This window comes from Mirounga leonina, unplaced genomic scaffold, assembly GCF_011800145.1.
Source record: "Mirounga leonina isolate KUSES-001 unplaced genomic scaffold, KU_Mleo_1.0 Mir_82, whole genome shotgun sequence".
NCBI lineage: Eukaryota > Metazoa > Chordata > Mammalia > Carnivora > Phocidae > Mirounga > Mirounga leonina.
In genome coordinates, this window is record NW_023270825.1 from 46,796,406 (window position 1) to 46,821,059 (window position 24,654).

Consider the following 24,654-nt stretch of genomic DNA (forward strand, 5'->3'; position numbering starts at 1 on the left):
AGACGCTTAACCGACTGAGCCACCCAGGCGCCCCATATTTTTTTTAAGGTTTTATTTAAGAGAGAGAGAGAGAGCACAAGCAGGGAGAGCGGCAGGCAGAGGGGGAAACAGTTTCCCCGCTGAGCAAGGAGCCCGATGTGGGGCTTGATCCCAGGACCCTGGGATCATGACCTGGGCAGAAGGCAGACGATTAACCAACTGAGCCACCCAGGCGTCCCACGCAATTTTTATTCTTTAAACATACTTAATAAAACTGGAAACCCACCCATGATTTTAAGAATAAGAAAACATTTAGAAAATTAGGACTGGGGTGCCTGGGTAGCTCAGTCGGTCATGCATCTGCCTTTGGTTCAGGTCATGATCTCAGGGTCCTGGGAGCAAGCCCAACATGGAGCTCCCTGCTCAGCGGGGAGTCTGCTTCTCCCTCTCTCCCTCTGTGCCATTCCTCCCTTCCTCTCTCTCTCTCTCAAATAAATAAAATCTTAGGAAAAAAAAAAAAAGAAAGAAAAGAAAATTAGGAATAGAAGGGGAACTTCCTGAATTTGATAAAGAGCATCCAATAAAAGCATATATTTTATGGTGAGACTTTGATTTCCCATTACATTCCTGAAAAGACACAGACTTCCTCCATCCCTGTTTCTATTCAATATTGAACTGGAAACCATATCAAGTAAAATAGGTCATTAAGACAAATGAAATGCATAAGGATTGGAAAGAAAAAAGAACTGATTTTCAGACTATATTATTATATACATAGAAAATCCAAGAAAATCTCCAATATTAGAATTGAAAAAGATGCTTCAGAAAGACTCCTAGATAAAAGATGAATAAAAAAATTTTTGAACTCTTATTCTATTCATAATATCCACAAAAATATATTCACTCAATAAAAGTTTGAGTATCCAGGCACTGAGTCGTGTACTGGAATAACATGTGCGAGACTTTTATTGGAGAACTTAAACTTTCCTGAAAGATGTGAAAGAAGACCAAATAAATGGAGAGATATGTCATTGTGACAGGACTTAATAACCTATAGGGATAACTCTCTCCAAATTAATCTATACCTTCAGTAAAAGTGCAGTCAAACCCTAAAATAATTTTGATTGGAATATGACAATATGATTCTAAAATTAATATAAAAAAAATCACAGGAACAAGAATACCTAAAACAATTTTAAAGAAGAAGAACAAGGCACAAGCATTAGCCCTATAGGATATGAAAATTTATTTTCAAGTTACACAAAGTGAAAGAGCAAGTTCTTGGCACTAAGAGTCACCGAGAGGTGGGGCTGGGGTGACCGCCTGGGGACACAGTTTTACAGGCCCTGCAAAACACACCTACCGTCAGCTTGATCTTTCCAAATCATAAAGTTGAATTCTCTGCTACCCTCCATGAAGAGCTCCTAGAGAAAACAGAAAACGCATTCATTTCCGTGTCTGGACAACGTAAATGGCTTTTTGGCAACAGTCTGTAAAACGGAATATGAAATAGAAGAGTCTTTCAGGTTCCCACGCAGAACAGGCAGCCTTATCAGGAGACAAAATAGAAGTTGAGACGTGCCCTGGCTGGGCCAGGAGAGACACTCGGGAGATGAAGGCCGATCATGGTGACCTTAAATGGCCTTCGTTAATAAGAGGGGGTGCACTTCAGAAAACCAAGATGAGCCATTGGCCACAAAGTAATCCTGGGATAAAGGGTAGTGACATTAATTCCCCTCTTTGCAAGGCAGATTCGGTCTTTTCATTTTCTCTGCTCTCACCCTCTTCTCTTCAAATATCTGGAAGAGATGACATGGGGATCATCCCTTCCCGGAGGCTGAAAAATAACAGTTAGTGAGCCAATTAGGGCAAGAACTCAGTTTATTTGGGCATGAATATTAAATGGGATCCATGACAGATTGAGCGTTCTTATTTCCTTCTATTAGTAGAGTGATTCATAACAGCAAAGACAGGGCTATCCCCAAACACACAGGCATGCCTTTAGTCCTTTCTCTTGGAAAAGACCAATACTCAGCATTTCTCAGTCTCAACCTCTCTCTCTGTCTCAGTCTCTCTCTCTCTCTCTCTCTCTCTCTGCAACACATACACACCATATACTCTATACTCTTCATCTAAGGAAACCCAACTGCCCGCAGCTATGAATCCACAGTTCCCACTGAATCCAGAGGAATTGTGGGCAGGGCTTTAGGAGCCAGAATGTGACCCACATCCTATTAATCAGTCCTACACCATAGGAATGGAATTTGAAGTTAACAGAAAGAGGCCTGTGCTCTAACCATCTGCTCATTGACTTCAATTCCTTCACATGACAACGAAAGCAGCCAGAGGGCTGGTTGCTTATTAGCAAGACTTCTACTTGCAGCCCAGACCCCCATCTTTTTGTGCTGCCACATAAAGAAAGGCATCGGTCAATAGTCCCTCTCCCCAATGTCTTTACTATATGACTGCTCTTTGATTAGGCTTTTGAGGTCAGAGGACCCCAGCAGCCTCCCCCAGCCCGCTTGGAAAAGATAGTTCAGCGTGTGGACATGGACCACTCTACTGCAGAACTCAAGACCAAATAATGCAGGAAGTTGACCCACAAAGCAGACAGCCTCCTTTCTGATGAATAGTTCTCACTTCAGAAATGTGAAGGCTAATATAGGTAATGCAAGAGCCTGGGACAGCAAGATAAGAGGAAGGACTGAAAATTATTCACTGAGGTTGTAATGACACAGACCATCCCATATCCTGACTTGAGTTGCTCCTCTTGAGTAAAGCTGATATCACTCCATCAAGTCCCACATACTGGCTCTGGGTTTCACACAATGAGTGGGCAATACTGGCATTTGATGAGTCATTCATTTCTTCATTCTACATTTTACTGAGTGTTATAAACCAGATACCATGCTAGGCTCTGAAAAATCCTGGAGGGAAAAGAAACATAATTGCAATGCAGTGTGGTCACTGGCTAGATTAGATGTATTTGGGGTGCTTGGGTAGGGTGCAGACAAAGTGCCCCAGGAGAGTGGCTTTTAAGGGGGGTGGTGAAAGATTAGTGTATATGGTATATTGGTGATGCCTCCCCTGGTTCTTTGGTGTATTTCCCCTTCATCAAAAACACTCCCAGAACTTTTTGGCATCACCATAAAGATGAATCTTCCAGGGCACCTGGGTGGCTCAGTTGGTTAAGCAACTGCCTTCGGCTCACATCATGATCCTGGAGTCCCGGGATCGAGTTCCGCATCGGACTCCCTGCTCAGTGGGGAGTCTGCTTCTCCCTCTGATCCTCCCCCCTCTCATGCTTTCTCTCTGTCTCATTCTCTCTCTCAAATAAATAAATAAAATCTTTAAAAAAAAAAAGATGAATCTTCCATCTGTTTTTGAAGCATTTCATTGTACCAAAATGAAACGATTCCAGTTAAAGATGCTCTATTTCTCTGAAATGAATAAACTATCCCGAATGTTTTTAACTGCTTAAAACATTTTTAATCACAAAAGTAATATGTGTTTTCCATAGATACTCTGGAAAATACAGAGAATGATAGGGGAAAAGTAAAAATTACCAAGAATCCAGGTATTAGAGAAAATACTATCGCTGTTTTGTTACTGTTTTATTTTCTCTGAACAGACTTTTGTTTCATTTTGTGTAAAACTGGAATCATATACTGTACACATAATTTTTTAACTCTTTTTTTTTTAAAAAGATTTTATTTATTTTTTAGAGAGCGAGCGAGAGAGAAACAGCATGAGAGGGGCGAGGGTCAGAGGGAGAAGCAGGCTCCCCACTGAGCCGGGAGCCCGATGTGGGACTCGATCCCAGGACCCTGGGATCATGACCTGAGCCAAAGGCAGACGCTTAACCATCTGAGCCACCCAGGTGCCCTTAACTCTTTTTTTTAACTTAACATTCTATTCTAAGCAATTGCCACATCCTTAAATACTATTTGAAAATAGTACTTCTAAGGGCTGGAAAATGTTCTATCATATGGATGGGCCACAATTATTTCAACTATTTCTCCACTGGTGGAAATTTATGTCACATCCATTCTTTGGCTCTCCATGCTGCAATGAACATAAATCTATCTGTGCATCTATGATATTTCCTCACAACAAATTTCTAAAAGAACAATAACTGGAACAAAGGTCATGCATATTTTTAGGATTCTTGCTATATGCTACTGAATTTCTCCCCAGAAATACAGACATAGTACCTACTACCCAGTGGGTATTTAATAAATATATATTAGGGGCGCCTGTGTGGCTCAGTCAGTTAAGCGTCTGCCTTCGGCTCAGGTCATGATCCCAGGGTCCTGGGATCGAGCCCCACATCCGGCTCCCTGCTCCGCAGGAAGGCTGCTTCTCCCTCTCCCACTCCCCCTGCTTGTGTGCTCGCTCTCTCTCCCTCTCTCTGTCAAATAAATAAATAAAATATTTTTAAAAAATAAATAATAAATATATATTAATGAATGAATAAATAAATAATTTTTACAATTCTCCATAATATTCTTGCTAGAAACTGCCATACTTGAACCACAGGAAACTACATAACCTTTGTGGAAGTGAAAAAACTATTGGATTAGGGGAACTAATAAACTAATAAAATTGTAATTACCTCTGAAAAGAATAGACCAAGAAGTATTTCTAAAGTTGAGTTATGTATTTATCTGATAGAAAATTGGGTAGCCAAAATAACGTTGCAGAAGAATAATTATTGCCATAGGAAAATGTGAACTATGTATCAAAGGTAGTCTCCAAAGTCATAAGTATATGATCGCATTTTTGTGGAATATCTATATGTATGTATACATACATAATATATATGTATACTATGTTGTATATAACATTAGAAAACCAAACACTAAAATATTAACGGTGATTCTGTGTGCTGTATTATGGGTCATTTTTTCCCTTTGTGTGTGTGTGTGTGTGTGTTCTAATTCTTGTGCATTAAGAATGTATTACTTTTTTTGAGAGAGAGAGCACGTGCGTGCATGTGCGAGCAGGGAGGGGCAGAGAAAGAGAGTGAGGGAGAATCTTAAGCAGGCTCCACGCCCATTACACAGCCGACATGGGGCTCAAGCTTACAACCCTGAGATCATGACCTGAGCCCAAATCAAGAGTTGGACACTTAACCAACTAAACCACCCCTACTTTTTTTAATTAAGGAAAAACAAACGTTTTTAAATGCTGAGTTACCAGGGAACTAAAAGAAATGTTTTTTACAGCTAGAAATCTGACTTAGAGACAGTAAACAAAATAATAAATAGGAAGTTCTTCCTCTGCAGGTCTATGAGTCCCCTTGGCTGCCATAACAAAATACCATAGACTGGATGGTTTAAACAACAGAAAGTAATTTTCTCACAGTTTTGGAGGCTGAGGTCTGAGATCAGGGTGTTAGCATGGCAACTTCTCATGAGGACCCTGTCCCTGAATGCTCACATGGCCCTTCCTTGGCGCATGTTCTTGGAGAGAGAGCAAGCTCTCTGATGTCTTTTCTTATGAAAGTACCAATCCCATTGTGGGGGCCAAACCCTTACAGCCTCTTCTAACCCTAATTACCTCCCAAAGACCTCCACATACCATCCAAATACCATCACACTGTGGGTTAGGGCTGCAGTGTATGAATTTCGGAGGGACACAAACACTCATCTGAAGCAGAGGGTATCCTCCAGAGATTAATAGTATGATACATTCAAGTTCACATTTTTTAAATGAAATATTTAGAAGAGTGCTAGATGATATAATACAAGGAAAGAAAAAAAACCATGAACAGGACACAATCCTGCCCATCAAAGAGACACATTCTTATAGGGGAAGACAGAATATTACAACCAGTGCAACAGAATTCTAACAAAAATATATACTAGCACATATTTGAGTGAAGAAGGGGAACATAAAAAGCTCTTAGTCTGGGAACAATCAGGAAATGTTTCTAAAAAGAAGTGAAACTTAAGCTGAGTTTTTTGGGGGGAAAAAAAAAGTAGGACGAGTCAAGTGTGTGGAAGGCTGTGCCAGAAAGAGGGAACAGCTTGTAGCAAGGTGTGGAGGTGCTGGAAAACATCACTGCACACATGTGGAGGGATGAGGCAGGAGGGGCTCGAGAAAGGGCTCCCATCTCTAACGTACATCTCAACAGAGACTCAATGAGCTCAACTGGAAGGAACCAGTGTGCCATGCTAAGTTCAAAGTTTACCTCAAGAACCATGCAAAGTACTAAATTTTAAGGAGAGAGGAGCAAGAAATGACTAAGGATTTAGAAATATCCCTCTGGTAACAAAGCGGAAGAGAACAGCTTAGATGCCATTTTATAGAATGGAGACAGAAAGCCAGTTTAGAGGTTCTCCTAATAATTCAGAAGAAAAATAATGAAGACCCTGACCCAAGGCACACGTATTTATTAGGAAAAAAATTAGGTAGTTATTGTCAAACAGCCAATGTGGTTCTAGAAAATCTCTGTGGTAAAGCTCCACATTGTGTATGGTTGAGATACTTAATGACAAAAGAGGTGGCCATCTGGTTTGTGTGGGACAGTCCTGGATTTTACTGTACAATTATTCATAGCTCCCCTTCTCTTTTCAAGAGTATCCCAATTTGGGTAATAAATTATTGGGCATCCTACAGTGACTCCCCTCTCCTGGCTCCCTGAGTATCTAGTCTGAAGGCCCTTCTGTAGACACCATTCCTTGGATTCCTCTTTGTTTGTTTTCACCATCTTGCTACCTTCCAGGCCATACTTTTGGCCACCAAAGAAAAAAGCTGCCTTTTCTCTCTGGACTCCAGAATCAGCCTTTTTATAAGATTGTCTTACACTTATCTAAACCCCCCTGTTTCTGACCACACAAATTCTATGGAGGAAACACTTCTGTTATGGATCCCAAGCCTGCTTCCAAATCAGCTGCTTCTGCCCAAACTCCTCATTCTTCCTTTATCACTGGCTGAGTGCCCTGGGCTTTAAAGTCCCAGGCATTCCACTGACTATACTGCCCTTCATTATACATCTTGGGCCCATGGATCGTCTAAACTAAAATGTTAAATTCCTTCCCAACTTTGCCTCACATTACCTGGTCCTCTATTTGGCAAGAGTCTCAAACTCCTATCACAAACATCTCACTTTTTTCTCCACCACGGCCAAAACTTTATTGGGCATGTTAATCTGCCACATGACCTCCACACCCTCATTCAGAACTAACCAAAATGTAAAAATAGTTGTTTGTGGGATGATTTTTATATCTCTTTATTCCTCCACTTCTTTGTATATTCCAAATTTTCTACAGTGTAGAATGAAATACATTTATTTAAAACAAAAAAAAACAATTCTACCTTTATTCCCTTCAAAATTGAACCATGCTTTCCTCTCACCTTCCAAGTCCCACTGAGGCTACTTACCTCACCACCTGGAGCTTTCCATTTAGGATGAGATTTGGCTAGGATCAAGGGCTAGCCATTGTGCCAAGCTCTCTGCTAGAGTCTTCTCACAAACTGTTTGGAGAAGAGCAAGCAATCTGAACATAACAGCAAAAGAACCCTATTTCTGACAGTAAATGCTTTTGACTCCCTACAAAAGTTTAAAAAGTAAAAGAATGGGTATAGAAAGAGCAAAGATCAAAGAAATAAGAGTAGGTTACAGCAGAATATTACTAACGATCCAGAGACGAAAGCATCATTGTTGTTATGCTCTCCAAAACATCGATTCTCAGAGCAGAATTCACACACCAAGTAGACTGAATGAGGTGGAAGGCCTAGATTAGAAGGGGTCGGGGGAGCAAATACATTAGAGATAAGATTACTTAAGCAACACACCAACCAGTGGATTACAATGTGTATTGAATCATCTTTGTGTAAATGGATCACAGTTGTAATAATTCAACGTTGGAAGATAAAGTTTTTTAGATCTGCGGATCTGAACCCGGGCCTTTCAGTTTATGCTCTGAGGATACTGCATGAAGAGAAGGGACAGCAGAAACAGGTAAATGGGTAAGTCTCCTACCTCCCACTCACATCAGCCAGTCTTTGCTACCTTAGAAGATAAAATGTATTTAAAAGCCACTGATCTAAATAAACGTGCATGAAAAATAAATAGATAGATAGATAGATAGATAGATAGATAGATAGATAGATAGACAGATAGTATGTGTTATGGAATGCATAGCCTTATACTTTTCATAGGACCAAAATCTAACTAAATATGCATCACCTTGACATATTTACCACCAGTGTATGTTTTTTTGTTCTTGTTCACAGGAAGTAGAAAAATTTCATTGGGAGGCTTAAAAATGCCTCCTTTTAATAATCTCATATTCGCACTTCTAATCCACATATGAACTCATCTACTTCCACTAAATAAATTCCTTGAAGAGAGGGGTCCCTTCCCTCTCACTGCCTCTTTTAGACCTCACAAATAGGATGTCCAATAAATATTTGCTAGTTAAAAAGAACACTGAAGGCAGAATACATTTTTTAAATACATAAGCAAAGGGGTGTCTGGGTGGCTCAGTTGGTTAAGTGTCTGCCTTCGGGTCAGGTCATGATCCCAGGGTCCTGGCATCGAGTCCTGCATCGGGCTCCCTACTCAGTGGGGAGTCTGTTTGTCCCTCTGCTCCTCCCCCTGCTTGTGCTCTCTCTCTCTGTTTCTCTCTCAAATAAATAAATAAAATCTTTAAAAATAAAATGAAATAAAATAAAATAAAATAAAATAAAATACATAAGCAAAGAAATTCTTTCGTAGACCCAAAAGCAACTTGAGAAATATGTCCAGGGCTAAAATTGTTATCTACAAGCAGAGAGAGAGAATGCTAATGATCAGGATAATGATTTTGCTATAAGGGAGGAACAGCGATAATGAAGTCCACATACCATGACCCCAGTTTACAACACAACCATCTTAGGATGTGGTAAAAATAGAGCACATCAGAGTAGTTTGCCCTTATGTTAAGGAATCATACAGCTCATTACCTTCTAAACGACTGTGGTAAAAAATTCTTCCCATGCTACATTTTCTCTTTATGTTAAAACACACACCCCCACCCCCACCCCCACACACTCATCCTCTGAATCAAAGGGGCAGGTTAAGCAAACCTTATTGTCTCTGTGATGCCTTTATATATAATGATAAATACAAATGAGATGATAGGCTTATCTTCGTACAGTCCATAGAAATTAAAAACCAACCAACAAACAAGCATCATGGTTGTGTTGACTGCCTCAGACACTGGACCTAATACCTCACTTAAAATTTCAGAGTACCAGAGAAAACATCACCTGCAGTGATTCTGTGGGTTCAATGAAAAGGTCAGATGGAGCATGAACTTGTCTTAAGTGCTTGAGAAGTACATAGGGAAGACAGACAAAACTCACACAGGAAATAAAAGGGCCATGTTGGTGTTAACTGTTTATGTCAGGCATCTGACTGATGCTGTGAGGGAAAAAGTTATATAAACCAAACAACAACCTGGTGACTTGCCCCAGCATAATGAAATTCATGACTGTAAATTATGCATGGTATTATTTTATAAAGCCTTTCAAAAGCAAGTGGAGTAAAGGAAAAACAGCTTGGTTGCCCATGGATAATTTTTCTTTGATACCGGTTTGAATAAAACAAGAACCTTCTGCTGGATTTATAAAGTGATCGTGCAGTTCAGGCAGGGGATGGATTAAAGGTGACAAGACAGGTGGCGTGTCATCCGTGTGCAGGGAGCGTCACGCCAACAGGGCAGCCTACGGGAAAAGGTGGCAGATGTGGAAAGCCACTGCGCAGGAAGGCGGAGATAATGGAGCTCAGCGACGCACTGGGTATTTGTGAAGGAGAATTTCTTCATGGGTGATATAAATCCAATCTGTGACTTTCTGTTTTTCACAATAAGCCCATAAATTTAAAACACTATTATTTGAAAAGCAGAGTCACAGCAGGTGTGAGATCACATTATAGCTTGTTCAGTAAGATCTATTAGCCCAGCAGGAGCAGCTCTGGCTAGCAGACAGAGGGCCCGTGACGCAGCACCCCCACGCCAGGTCTGTGGACGGGTCTGCCACGGAGCCCACCCACTGTCCTGTTCTACAGCTTCTCTCACACCAAGTGATATTGTTGAGGTACTTCATCCACGTCATCCTCACCATGCTGAGTTTTCACACCTAACGCTTATAAATCTCTCCTATCTTTTTATGCCCACAAATTATTTCACAATCCTCTTTCTCAACTTCTTGCCCTTCCAGTTACCTCTCTTGAAAGTCGGTTTCCATTCAACAACCAAGTGTCCTCTTCATCCTAATCGTGGGAAATGGTAAGGAGATAGTCACTTGGCCTCAACACCAACATCGTGAGAAAAGGATGTGAATCCAGGAGAGAATGAGTACCAAGAGAGAAGGAAGTAAGCAATCACTTGAAGAAGGACAAAAAAATCCACCTTTATCCTGTGAGGCAACTTTGGATGCAAACCTGGAAAAAGGCAGCCACGTTCCCGTGAGTGTTTCAACATGGCTGGAATAGCGCAAAATAAAATAAAGCTCGTTATCGTTGACGAATGCACACTATTTACCTTTAGTGCCTTTTTCTGAACTGGAGTAATGGGTTTCCAATATTTACCATTAGGTTGATTTATTAAAAGTTCAGAGAGATTCTGGATCAAAAGTGCAGTGCCCACTGAAAATATTCATCGTCCTGACTTTTTGCAAATCAATGTGAAGGGTTGCACAAGGCAAGCCCAGAATTCTGTGCTCAGTTTGATATTCCAGAATGCTATTTGTGAGAATGTAACAGATTGGTGAGGCTGTGAGCACAGTTGCAGATTGTAGTAACACATGCATCCCATCTCTCCCCCATAAGGCCTTTCGGGGGATGCATTACTGTCCTTCTACATTTATTACTCATATTATGTTCCTTGCTAGAGTTTCAGAGGCTCTATGGTTGAGTACACAGAGCGCTGCTACAATAAGGAGACTGATCTCAGACAGTTGTGTGTGCCTCTCTTACATGGATGACAACTAAATGAGTAGGATGTCCAACACCATACGCACTGTTACTGGCTTTATTTATCATGAATCACAAGACTTTTTTTTTCCTGGCCCTATAACAAGCCTATGACCAACAACTACAGTGAACAGTCAACGGCACAGGTGTAAGAACAGAGAGTGATTTCTGCTTGAGAGGCAGAGTCAGGTGTATATCCAAGGAAAATTCCCAGAAGGCATGATTGCAAGCCAAAGTGGGAGGGAGCATGTGGTGGAGTGGGTTTGAATGAGCAGCTAGTCTCCCACGGCCATCCTCTCAGTCAGAACTTTTTAAATTGCCACTTCCTTGAAGTCACATCAAGAGTCTTCCCATGATGCTCTCACCTCCCTAGATTTCTATTCTTGGGATTGGATGCAAAGCCAGAAAATCGAAGGGATTCCTTCTCTTCTCTATAAATCACCAACTAGACAAAAAATAGAGCCTATTCACCAATTACTCTTCTCTTCTCAAAGGGCTTTATTTGCATGGCTTTATCAAGTGAGTTATAAGAGAATAGGCTTAGGAAAGTTGGCCAAACTCAGTAACTATCTCTTATGGTTTTATTGAAGTTAAACAGTTGGAACAGGCAGGTAGCACATCATCAGGAAGGATGCCAGGCTAAAACTACAAAACCTCTTTGTAGAAGTCTTGGTCCCCATATACAAACATTGAACCTCAAAGAATAAACCAAACTGCAAGGTTGCAGTTTGATTACTCAATTTATTCCAGAATCATAAATACAGTAAGTGATTAAAAGGAAAGAATAAAGTTTCTACCAGGATGTGTTGAACACAAACAGCTCTTGCACTGTGCATTATCCAAGTGAAATTTCATTATGATGAAACTTCTTAACTTCCTATCCCACTGTTCACCTCCTTAATGCTTTATTTAAGAATAACAGCAATTCAAACTATCAAAAAATTAGCCATTGTCCTTTCTTAAGAAAGGTGCAGCTCTTTGTTTCTAAAATGCTCATTTATGCACTGAATGACTTTGGACTTGCAGGGAAACGTTCACCTCATTATGTGATACAATTGTAAGACATGAATCCAGCAGCAGTGATTAAATCTTATACACAAATGTGGAACAATTGCTCAAAGAGCATGCGAAGTCCTTTGTGATTAAATCAAGTGGGGATTGGAAAAATAGTGTATAAGAATAATTGCTTTGCCTGAACATTTTCTGGGACAATCAACATATCACAGAATCTCTAAATTGGAAGAGACCTTAGATGACATTAAAGGCAATCCTCTTTGGTAGGGTGACCACTTTGTCCAGGTTTGTCTGGGATTTTTCTGATTTTAGCACTCAACATCCCAAGCCTTAGAAAACTCCTCAGTCTTGGGGCACCTGGGTGGTGCAGTCAGTTAAGCGTCGACTCTTGGTTTCAGCTCAGGTCATGATCTCAGGGTCATGAGAGCGAGCCTTGCGTTGGAGGTTCTGCACAGAGTCTGCTTGAGGTTTTCTCTTCCTCTCCCTCTGCCCCTCCTGCTCATGCGCTGGCTCACTCTCTCTCAAATAAATAAATAAATATTTTTAAAAAGAAAAAGAAAACTCCTCAGCCTTGAGCTAACTGGGTAGTTGGTCACTCTGCTCTTTGGATTCATAAATCCCCTTGATGACAAAACCTATAAGAGACTTAACTTTCACAGGGCTCTGTTCCTGATCATGAGTCAAAATCAGTGTCCCTACAACCTATCCTTATTCTGTCTTCTTTAGCAAAATGAATTCCCTCTTCTAAAACTGGTAGCCTTCTGATTATATGAAGACTGTCCCTCCCCATCCCATACTTCCCCAATCCAGTCTCTCCATTCTCCAGGTTGAACTGGCCCAGTTCCTTCATCTACTCCTCAAGTGTTCTTGTTCCATTGGTGATCCAATGACTCTCCTCTGGGTAAGCTCATCTGTCAAGGTACCTCAAATGGTGACATCCCAAACCGTGTTCAAGCTTCCATGCACTGTCTGAGCAGAGTCCTTTAGCCGTTCCCTTGTCCTGGGCATCATGCTCCCATGTGGACATTCTATTAGCTCATTTGGCTACCACATCCCACTACTAAATAACAGTACAATTTATGTCAACAGAAAGCCCTGGAGATTTTTCACACATGCTGTTGTTCAAAGATCTGCCATCCTGTAGTTATGCAATTGGTCTTTAGACCCAAACATTACACATTGATCTCTTAGAGTGAACCCATTATTCAGCCCAGAATTCCAGCTTTAAATCATAATTCCATCACCCAAATCACTCACTCCCCTCCCAGGTTTATGTAGTCCACAAATATTTTCTGAGTGTCAACATCTGCCTTCACTGAAATCATTGGCAGGAATGTTTACTAGGTCAGGGTATAGGGCCAGATCATTAGTGTATGCATAGCTATCTGCTGCAAAAAGGCAGGTATTCACATGGTCCTTTATTTTGAAATATTCTCTAGAGCTTTCCCTATTTCCAGATTTTAGAAGGGAAGTTGAAACCAGGAGAATGCAAATATACTATAGCAATACTTTCTTCATTTTCAACCAGCAACTGCCTTCTCCTTTACCTTTAGCCCACATATAGTCCTTCGGATGTCTCCAAATTTCAGTAAGCGAGTAGGATGGAGTTCCCACCATGAGCCCTGGAACTGAGCAGGGCTCTGCAGGCACCAAGTGTGAATCATTTAGTGCAGTTCATCCAGTGTCCCCAACTATCCTTTTCTGGGGACATTTTAGGGTTTCACTTGTCCACCTCTTTTGAAGTCAGGCATAGTCACAGACTTGTTTTAGCAAACAACACACATATGGAATGATAAGTGTTATGTCCTGGCAGAAGCTTTAAAAGCTGGCTGTGTGGTTTTCCCTGTTTCCTTCCCACTGTTGTTTTCATCAGGAATGTGGGTGAAGATGAAAAGCCTTCCATTAGCCTAGGTCCCTGAGAGGACTCACGATCAGAGCCCCCTGCTGGCCCACAGTAGACGTGCAGGTGGAGTAGGAAAGAAAGCCCCTGAGATTTTGGACATGTTGTGACTGCGACATGACTTAGCCTGACCTGATTGTTACACTGAGAATGCTGAAGAAAAAGAAACCAACTCCTATTTACAAGAAGCTTAGAGTATAGTTGAGGGGATAAGTCATATCCACAAAATAAATGTAGAGACTCAATGAGCAGGTAGTAAAAAGCTAAATTGGAAAGTAGAGATAATTAGCAAACAGGACATGGTGCTAAAGGTGAGCCACTAAGACAATGCATTAAAAGGGAATAAGAAAAGGGAGAGCTCAGCATGGGCTTACAGTTCTCAGAAAATATTTCATTTCCATTAAAAAAAGTAAAATTACATAATTTATTGAAAAGTATTATAGGAAATGGCTCTACAAATATGTTGACTCTTCTCTTTTCAAACTGTAATAAAAATTTGAACTTAAATTACGGGGCCATTTTAAGTCTGTTTGATTTTAGCCTTTCCAATAACCAGCGCTAATAAGGCAATAACCCAGGGATGAGGTTATTTGTCCTTTGTCACCACAAAGATAGGGGCAGTAGCAGTGGTCATGGCATGAAGTAAAGAGACTAGAAATATATTTTGCAGTCATCACTTCAGGAATAGGTAATGTGTGAATGTGAGGAGTGACGGATGTGTCAGGGAGAACTCCCAGGTTCTGGCATGAGCAAAGTTTCTATTTTGTGCAGTGGGGAAGCAAGGAGGAGGAACCAGATTGGAACAAAGACACTCATGTGAGGCTGCTGAATGGCAACTGGATCTGCTGGTCTGAAGCTCAGCAGAGCAGGGTAGGTTACAAATGTGCAGGGTCATGGGCTTAGTGCTGGTGTTAGGCTGTGGGAGAGGTTCAGGGGTGTATAGAATGGCCGTCGCCTCACAGAACACATGACAAGTGTGGGGCACTGGACAAGGATGGTGACATGGGGTTGAAAAACAGGAGCAAGATCAAAAGGAGTTCTTGGGAACCGAGAAGAGGTTTCATCAGAAGTCTAATGACTTAAGAAAATAATTAATTCTTGAAATCCCTTGATCCAATCCCAGACCCCTAGGAAAATATGGAAAAGTTTATACCTGGCTCCTGAATCACAACTAAATCAAGTGGCACCTAAATCACAACTAAAACAAGTGGCACCTCTCTCCTGTACCTATCCCCACTTCACAAGTGAACTTCGGTTTCAGCTTTTACTCTAGTTTCATCTCCCACTCAATGACTACTTTTCAAGAAGGAATGACATTTTTATCACTTTGCAAGTTTTTACTATTCAAGCAATCTTGAGTAAAGAGATGCTTCCCAAATGTCAAACTGTGACAGACTGCTCACCAGTCCATGGCAAAATGGGAAAACTGGAACCATGGAACATATATACATCAGCATAAAGTGGCCAACTATCACTTCCTGGGGAAGGTACCCCTTTATTCTGAAACGATGTCAGTCCTCTCCTTTTAACATTAAAATGTCCTTCTTTGAGGTGCCTGAGTGGCTCAGTTGGTTGAACATCCAACTCTTGGTTTCAGCTCAGGTCATGATCTCATGGGTCATGGGATTGAGCCCTGAGTTGGGCTCTTCACTTAGCGGGTAGTCTGCTTGAAGATTCTCTCCCTCTGCCCCCATCCCCCCTCACAGGCACTCTCTCTAATAAATAAATAAACCTTTTTTTAATTTTTTTTACGATCTTATGTATTTATTTGACAGAGAGAGAGAGAGAGCACAAGCAGGGGGAGCAGCAGAGGGAGAGGGAGAAGCAGGCTCCCCGCTGAGCAAGGAGCCCGATGTGGGGCTCGATCCCAGGACCCCGGATCATGACCTGAGCCGAAGGCGGATCCCTAACCAACTGAGCCACCCAGGTGCCCCTAAATAAATAAATCTTTAAAAATAAAATAAAATAAAATGTCCTTCCTTTTATGAAATAATGGTGATAAGAGGTATTTTTTAGGGGCACCTGGGTGGCTCAGCCATTAAGCGTCTGCCTTCGACTCAGGTCATGATCCCAGGGTCCTGGGATCGAGCCCCGCATCGGGCTCCCTGCTCAGTGGGAAGCCTGCTTCTCCCTCTCCCACTCCCCCTGCTTGTGTTCCCTCTCTCACTGTGTCTCTCTGTCAAATAAATAAATAAAATCTTAAAAAAAAAAAAGAGGTATTTTTTAATGTCCTTACTTAGTAAAATAAAAAAAAATCCTATGTATGACTCCAATTTAAAAAAAAAAAAAAATTGTCCCAATCTGTGAAATACCAAATCAGAAAAGAACAAGAAGTGAGAAAAACAGAACATCACTGAAAAGCCAAGTGCCAGCTCTCGGCAAGGTGCACACTCTAGCTGAACAACTCCCTCCCAGACACAACGCCGGAAATATCCAGGATTCACAACTGTGCCTCGGCAGACTTTGCTAAATGCCATGGACATCTGGAGTTGTTTCCAGACAGTCAAAACCACAAATGTTAGGGTGCACTTTATCGGCAAAGCTGAGTCATTATGCAAAAGGCAAAGAAATTCCAGAACTCTAAGAACTGTAAACAGGCCCTTTGTAGCTGCTTTCTCTCCCTTTGTAGCTCCTCACCATGTTGGGATCTTGATTCGATCAAACCAACTACAAAAAGACTGTGTTGGCATTGAACATAGTTAAATATGATCTGGGTAGAACTTGCTAGTAAGAAGTTACTATTAGTTTTGCTAGGTGTATCAGTGTCATCGTGTTAAAAAATATTCTTATAATTTAGAAATGCATACTCAAGTATTCAAGGTGAAACTGATGACATTCGGTATTGTTTTAAAATATTTTAGCAAAAATAAAATAGAGAAACCGAATATGACAAGCTGTTGAACATTGTTGAATCCTGATGATGATGGAGGCACAATTCACTGTCCTTTACTTTTATGTATGTTTGAAATTTTCCACAATAAAGTTGCAAGGAAGGAAGGGAGGAAGAAAAGGAGAAGGAAGGAAGGGAGAAAAACTACCCTCCAACATGCTTATTACCATTTCATGATGACTTTAAATGGAAGGAAGTGTTAATTAGTTAAATAAGGAGGCCTTTAGTCTTGAGGTGGCCCTAAGCCAATAAATGCCTCAAGGTTACAAAATTGAAACCTAAGGACAACCAATCACAAACAGCAAACAAGGCTTTAAAGCTAAAGCCAATAATGGGGTACCTGCGTGGCTCAGTCGGTTGAGTGGCCAACTCTTGGTTTCGGCTCAGATCATGCCCTGGGGGTCGTTAGATCAAGCCCTACATCAGGCTCCGCACTCAGTGGGGAGTCAGCTTGAGGATTCTCTCTCCTTCTCCATCTGCCCTTCCCCCTGCTCACACATGCTCTCTCCTCAAATAAATAAATAAATCTTAGAAAAAAAAATAAGCTAGAGCCAATCAATAATGTCCTTACTTCGCCTCTGCCTTTTCTCTGTTAAAGTCCCTCCCCCAGCTCCTGCTGGTAGAGCACTGCTAACAACTTCTGGCTTGGTGCTGTCCCACCAGAACCAATTTTTGCTCACATAAACTCTTAAAATTTTCAATACGCCTCAGTTTATCTTTTGATAGAAAAAGAGGTGAATTAAGAGAGAAGAGAAATTCCACTAATATTTGGGAACACCTACTTTAGGTTAGTCTCTGTGCTGTGTGCCCTCCTATGTGTGCATATCACATGTCAGGTAGCTTTTATTACCACCAGTTTATAAAAATTAGACTCGGGTTCAATCTGTTTTCACATGGAAAATAGAGAACAAATCAGGCCATTGGAACTATCTTGGCTGCTAAAGAAATTCACCAGTGAGCGGATTAAAAACAAAAATAATTATGCTGACTCCTCATGTGCTCTCTTTCAATCCACAATGATGCAGATGCGCAGGCTCTGCCAGGGGTGGGGGCATCTCTTCCTCCAGGCCTTTCCATAACGGTCTCTGGCAACACACGCAGCTCCCAGCATCCTGACCCAGGCCCCTTCCATTTCCCTGCCACTGGGGGAACTGTACATGAACTCTGACCTGGGACTATGAAAAGGAAAGACAGAACTTCTGTCATTACGTCCAGGAAAGGGCAGAAGGAAAACCGTGAACCCAGCCGGTGGACTCCCACCCATGACCCAGAGCTACGCTAAGCTGAAGGCTCCGTGGAGGGCACATCAGATTCCTCTGCTCTTTCCCACGTGCTTTCTACCTTGCACATCTGGGCCCTACTCTCTTAATACCACTCTCTTCAGATTTCATCCTGCCTCCAAAACAATCAATGGAAATCTGTGCATCCGCATGCATAGTGGTTTCTGAGGGCAAGCTCAGAGCCAGACCACAAAGAGTCAAACCCTGGCCACTTAGTTACTGGGTGACATGGGACAAGTTTATAACTTCTCTGTGCCTTAGTTTCTTCCTCCCCTCTAAAAAGGAGGATGACCCCGGGGCTGCCGAGGATGAAATGAGTTAGTTCCAGTAAAGCACTGAGAACACAACACATAGCACTTAATAATGTTAGCACTGTTACTATAACCTATCCTTATTTGGTTTCACCCCAGGCCACTTACTTTCCAATTGATCCCCAAATACAGGTAGATCTCCGTGCCGCTTCCATCTTTGACTTTGCTTGATGCTCTTCCCAAATATTTTCTCTCCATCGTCCGTAAATTCTCCAGCTGAAGCCCTGCCTCCTCCCCAAGTCCTGACTGTTGGAGGCCCCCAGTCCAGATCTCCAGCCAACTTCTGTACTGCTTACTGCTATCTGCCGCTACCTGAAAACTTTGAAGAAATGAGTGCATGAGTCATGGTCTCGTGAGAAAACAGGAAGCACCTCAAAAAGGCAACCACGGGGGCTATTTATGGAGGCATAGGCAGGGTTAAGGGAAACATCAAGTGACCCAGAGAACTAGCAACAGGGGAAGTAGTTATCCCCCAGGCCTGAGGAAACAAGGGAAGGGAGCAGTTACTGAAAACCAGTGGGAGGCCTTGAAGAGGCCACCCAGGTAATGGCCTTGAAGTAAAGAAACCATGGGGACAGGGAGTGAACCAATGTCCCACCTCTGTCTTCCCCTCGAGCAGTCTCTTGCAGGTGGTTCCCACTGGGCGGACACAACTGGAGGCCAGAGCCCAGACAGAGGTCAGTCTCCCTGTGATGGAGAGAAGGGTGAAGGGACCTGGAGAGGCAAACAGAGGCTAGTAACCATGGACAGGTCTGAATCAAGCTAATCATCACTCAACTGGGGGCCATCTTGTATTCGTCCTTAGTGTCTCTTGCATGCAGACCTCTGCAAGAGTCAGTATGGAGAAATGGAAAAAGCATGGACTTGGAAATCAGAGGCCTGGTATATCAGGGGACCCTGTCAACTACCAGCTGTATGACCTTAGGAAAGTAATTTAACAGTAAAATCACACTGGCCTCACGGGGTTGCTGTGAGAATTAAATTAGAAAAGTCCTTTCCTCTTCCCTATTCTCTTTCTAACTAGGACTGAGGGTCTAACTCTTACCTCCTCTAGATCTAGAAATGCCAAAAAATCAATAAGAATGTGCACACTTGTTGATAAAAGAAACATTTCTTTGAATCCAAAATCCTTCTAGGCAACTTAAGAAATTTGTATGGGCTTTGCTTAAAGCTGGCTTGTCCATTGAGAAAAGCAGAAAAATATATCAAAGGACTCATAGACCTTTAGAATCTTGCAAATCAAAGTGTGGTCCAGCAGCATTCCCATCACCTGAGTGCCTATTAGAAATGTAGAATCTCATGAGGCGATGGATAATAACTAAATTTCCTGTGGTAATCACTTCATAATATATGTATGTCAAGTCATTATGCTATACGCCTTAAACTTCCATCTCAATAAAAGTGAAAAAAAAAATGCAGGATCTCAGGTTTCATACCTCCACTGGTAATTCGCATTTTAACAAGATCTCAGGTGATCTGTATGCACTTTAAAGTTTAAGAATTCCTTGGGGGAAAAAAAAAAAGTTTAAGAATTTTGAACTAAAGGAACCCCAGAGATCATGTACATTCTGTTTAAACCCCCTCACTTTATAACTGAGGAAACTGATGTCCAGAAGAATATAAATTGTCCTGAAATTGTCTGAAAAGATGCTGCCCCTTGATTAATCCTATAGGTATTTCCAACCCCTCCTCCCTTGCTACTCTCCACTTTACAATGTGAAACAACTATATATTTTCCTAGTCTTCTTTGCTGCTATGAGTGACTACATGATAGTCCTAAGGCTTTCTTGCAAATCTGCTTTGTTGGTAGAGTAAGCCAGACATGGATGTACTGTCCTTCCCTGTGCATCCTGCCAGAGTTGCCGTGGGGTCTGGAGCTAGGATGGGCCTCTTGTGACAATAAAGCTACAAGCATGAGGATAAAAGGGCCACATAAGGGCTGTAATAGGTAAAGACACAAGGACCTTCGTCCTGGATGACATCATTTAGCTGGTGGCTGAAATCTAGCCAATAACTTCCTACTTTCAGCTTTCTTATCATTTACAAGTAAGTAAATCTCTTTTTGTATAAGACACCACTTGTCCATCCTGTGTAATGTCACACAGCTAGCAAGTGGATAAGCCAACATTAGGACTCAGGGCCTCTGACTCCCAGCCCAGAAATTCTTCCCATGCCTCCTTCCTGACCAGATTTCAATAAACACATATGGAATCAAGAAGTGCTAAGGAACGCCTGCGTAGCTCAGTCGGTTTAAGCTTCTGACTCTTGATTTTGGCTCAGGTCATGATTCCAGGGTCGTGGGATCAAGCCCCACATCAGGCTCCATGCTCAGAGGGGAGTCTCCTTGAGATTGTCCCTCTCTCTCTCTCTCTCTCCCCCTCCTCCCTCTGTCCCTCCCACTTGTGCTCTTTCTCTAAAATAAATAAATCTTTATTTTTTTATTTTTTTCTAAGATTTTATTTATTTATTTGAGACAGAGAGAGAGCATGGAGGGAGAGTGAGAGGGAGAAGCAGACTCCTGGCCGAGCAGAGAGCCTGATGCAGGGCTCGATTCCAGGACCCTGAGATCATGACCTGAGCCGAAGGCAGATACTTAACTGACTGAGCCATGCAGGTACCCCAAATAAATACATCTTTAAAAAAAAATGCTAATGTGGGGATGCACCTATCCATGGGAAAAGAAGTGTTATAACAACTCTTTTGAAGTTGACAGTAACGTATCTTAAGGGCGAACAATCAGGTTTAATCTAGGCCTTTTGCAAGTGTGTATTCTCTTGACTTTAAAAAAGGAGACAAGGACAAGAGGAATAAAGAGTAGACAGACCTTCATTTCACCAAAGACTCTGCCCTGACCATTTGTGTGCCTTGTGGAACTTCATAAATAAAACCGAAATAAGTGCTAGGTACACTTCCTGTTGAGTGACACCACTGCTAAATGTCATGTTGATTCATCAAGGTCTACAGATTCCATTAATATGCCGTATGGATCTACTGAGACATGAAAAATGAATGTCTAACCACAGGTTGCTGTTCTCAAACTTACTTTTAAAAAGTCAACAAAATACAAGGGCTAGAATTCGTTAAGCCAGAGAAACCATAAAGGTAAACGAAAGTGATGGCATACCCAGAAACAGAAACTTCCAGAAGCTAGACAGCCCATTGAAGGAAATGCCGGCTCTGGATGGGCCCAGGGGAGAGTCTGAAGAGACATGGCCATCAGAGCCAGGGTTTATGGAACAGGTCAGATTTGCTTCCTTCCCTACACAGAAAGGCTTTTGAAGAGCTAAGGAGGGTCCCATTTGGGCTCTTGCCAAAACCAGTCTGCCATTTTTAAGGGAGGAAAATGAGTTGTTAGACACTGAGCAGTCATAATCATTTTGTTTTTGTAAGATTACGTTTGACAAAGCAATGTTTCATCCTTGCTGTGGCCTTGTCAGGTTGGCTCCGTCCCCCCGTTTTACAGTTGAGACGTTAGGAAACTTACTCAAGATCACATATCAACAAGTATAATGAAAAAAACCTCCATAAGGCCCTGTAGGCTCACCCTGCTTTTAACTTCATTGGGACATTCTTCCCCACGTTTCCTCAGCTACAGCCACCCTGGTTGGACCCTAACTCACTGCTCATTCTACACCCATTCTTACCTCTTATTTCTGGTCTCAGCTTCAGTTACCTCTTATTTAAGAAATCTTTTCCTCATGCCCTACCCTAGACTAATTATCTTTTTTGTGAGCTCCCACTAGGCCATATACTTCTTTGCACTATGGCTGTCATTAACTAATCACTTGACTGATTGATTGACTGAGTAAATGAATTAGATAATGATTTGTTTACTCTCAGATGTTGGCACTGAGAGGTGGTTTTGTGTTATGTTGGGAGCGAGGTGTCTTTGACCACTTGACAATCTCCATCAGCTCTTCTTCACCATCCATCCCAAACAAACAGATAATGTGAGAGAAGTCATTTTGCAGTGCAAAATCACCTTCAGGATGAACCTCTATGCCACTCCCTTTCTCTCTGAAAACCCCCATTCCCTCCTATGTAGAACTTTAGAACCATTTTTTTAACGTCTTCCACTCTGACTAGAGTTAAGAGCTCCATGAAGGCATAGACTATTTCTCTCGCTCACTCTTGAATCCCAGCACCTAACCAAGTGCTTAGCACATGGCAAGCGCCGCAGCATTTGTTCAGCGAATGGATAAATGAATGGATGTATGACTTAGTCCTCCTAGATGGGTGGTTTCCCACTATACCACTCCCCCTCCTGCTAGGAAGAAGGCTACAGCAACTGCCACTTTGGACACTGTCTTCTGCAGATCTCCAATGCACAGCCTTGGTGGGGGCAGGGGCTTGGAAACACAAAGCCCCCAACAGACAATTCTTGGTTGAGTTGGCTAAGATGTTACACCCACACTCAGTGCCCTTTCAGGGGATTCTTCCCTTGGCTGGGGAGAAATCCTGAAGTGCTGGAGGTAGCAGGGCTGAGCAGAGGTTTCTTCCCTGCCAAGACTGAGGGAGCCATGGCACCAAGACCCAAGTCATCCCTGCCTTGCTTCACATCTGTAAGGAATCAAAACAGACCCAGGGCTTCCCTCTCAGGCCATTCTCTGAAGATAAGGAGAGCACCCAGACCCAACAGAATGAACTCACGGAGGGCAGAATGTTTGATGGTCCAGATGGCCTTCTCTTCATCCAAGCTCTTGACATTTGGAAAAGCAAAACTCTTTATGGCCCCTTCCTCAAAATCACTTGGAGATATTGATCTAAAAAACAAACAGAACAATTCCAGGACTCCACCCCAGACCTACTGAATCAGAATCTCCAGGGATGATCTAAGAAATCTGTTTTGAACAAGCTCTCCAACAAATTTCTGATGCTTGCTAAAGTCTAAGATGCTCTTAGCTCTCAAGTCCCTTCTTAGCCAAGAACTTTCAGAGGCTGAGCATCAATTTAAGCAAGCCAGGTCTTCGAGGTAGAGGAATTCCATGGGACTAAATGAGACTCCATCCAACCTGATTCCTTGCCCCCAGTGGCAAGTGGCCTGGATCACTGCCTCTTCAGCCCTCCCCCAAGCTTATCCTTATCACAGTCAGAGTATCTCGGACCTACCAGAGTGAGAAGAAAACTAAAGGATTAGGACCTGGTTTTTGTCACTTAAAAACACAGTTCAAAGTACCAGATTGAGCCTGGAAGGCACAGGAATGTGATGGCTTTTCTTTGTTTATTTTGAGGACAAGCAGGGACATTTTGGCAGCCAAATCACAAAGCCCATTTCATTTCCCAGTTACCCGCTCAGGTGCTTCTGGGTCTAGCCCCTCCTCCTTCTACAGCCAAATATCTGCCAAAAGTTCCCACTGCCGGGAGGGGCCCAGGGCCAGGTCACAACTGATCCAAAATTCTGATTGGTAGTTCATGGACTCTTTTGTTCTTTAAAAAATGGACACTTTTGAGAAATTGATGACCACCAGAATCCCTCTCCTCAATACCACCAAAAAGCATATAATCCCCAAGATTTTTCATATAATTTCAGGGGTGCACAGGCTCCTTTGAGCCCATCCATGAACCTCTGCCCATTAGCCCCAGGTTAAGAATTACCAAAAACATGACAGAGAATTAAGAACCAGAAATGGCTAAAAATTTTTATACACACATGAGGAAAGTCAAGGTGGGGATGGGGTGGGATGCATAAGGAAACAAGTTATATGTATTCTTTTTATTCATGTTCTGTAAATAGAAATTTGGCAAAAATGTAGATATATGCAATATTTAACTTTCTAGTGTTTTTATTAATCTGAAGTAATTTGTTATTTTAGGGACATTAATAATTGACTATATAGAATTTACTCCGCTCATAAAATAATCATGCTTGGCAAATTTAAAGATATAATCTTCAAGACAATTAAATATTTACTAATCGAGTTTACTTGAAAATGTCTTATATTTGCTGTGGGGTATGAAAACTGAGAAGCTTTTTAAGAATTCAGGTTTAATTTTTTGCTATTGTATAAGAAGCATCCCCAAACTGTAAATATTTTAAGTAAAAAACTGTACTTTTTAAAAAATCCTTTGTCCATCTCAAGTCCATAAATCTAAGAGGACAGGTTCTTTCCCCCTCCTACTCACACAGTGCCTGGTCATCAATCAGCCAACCTTATGCTGAATCTCGTAATTGTAGGCCCACCAGCAGAGGCGGCATTGGATCTGTCTTTTCCTGTAAAATGGTAGTGGTTCCCTGAACTTTTTCAGCCTGCATTTTGTACCACGTTCCATTAATTGTAAGACACACCTTTTCTTATGCCCCACAGGAGAAAACA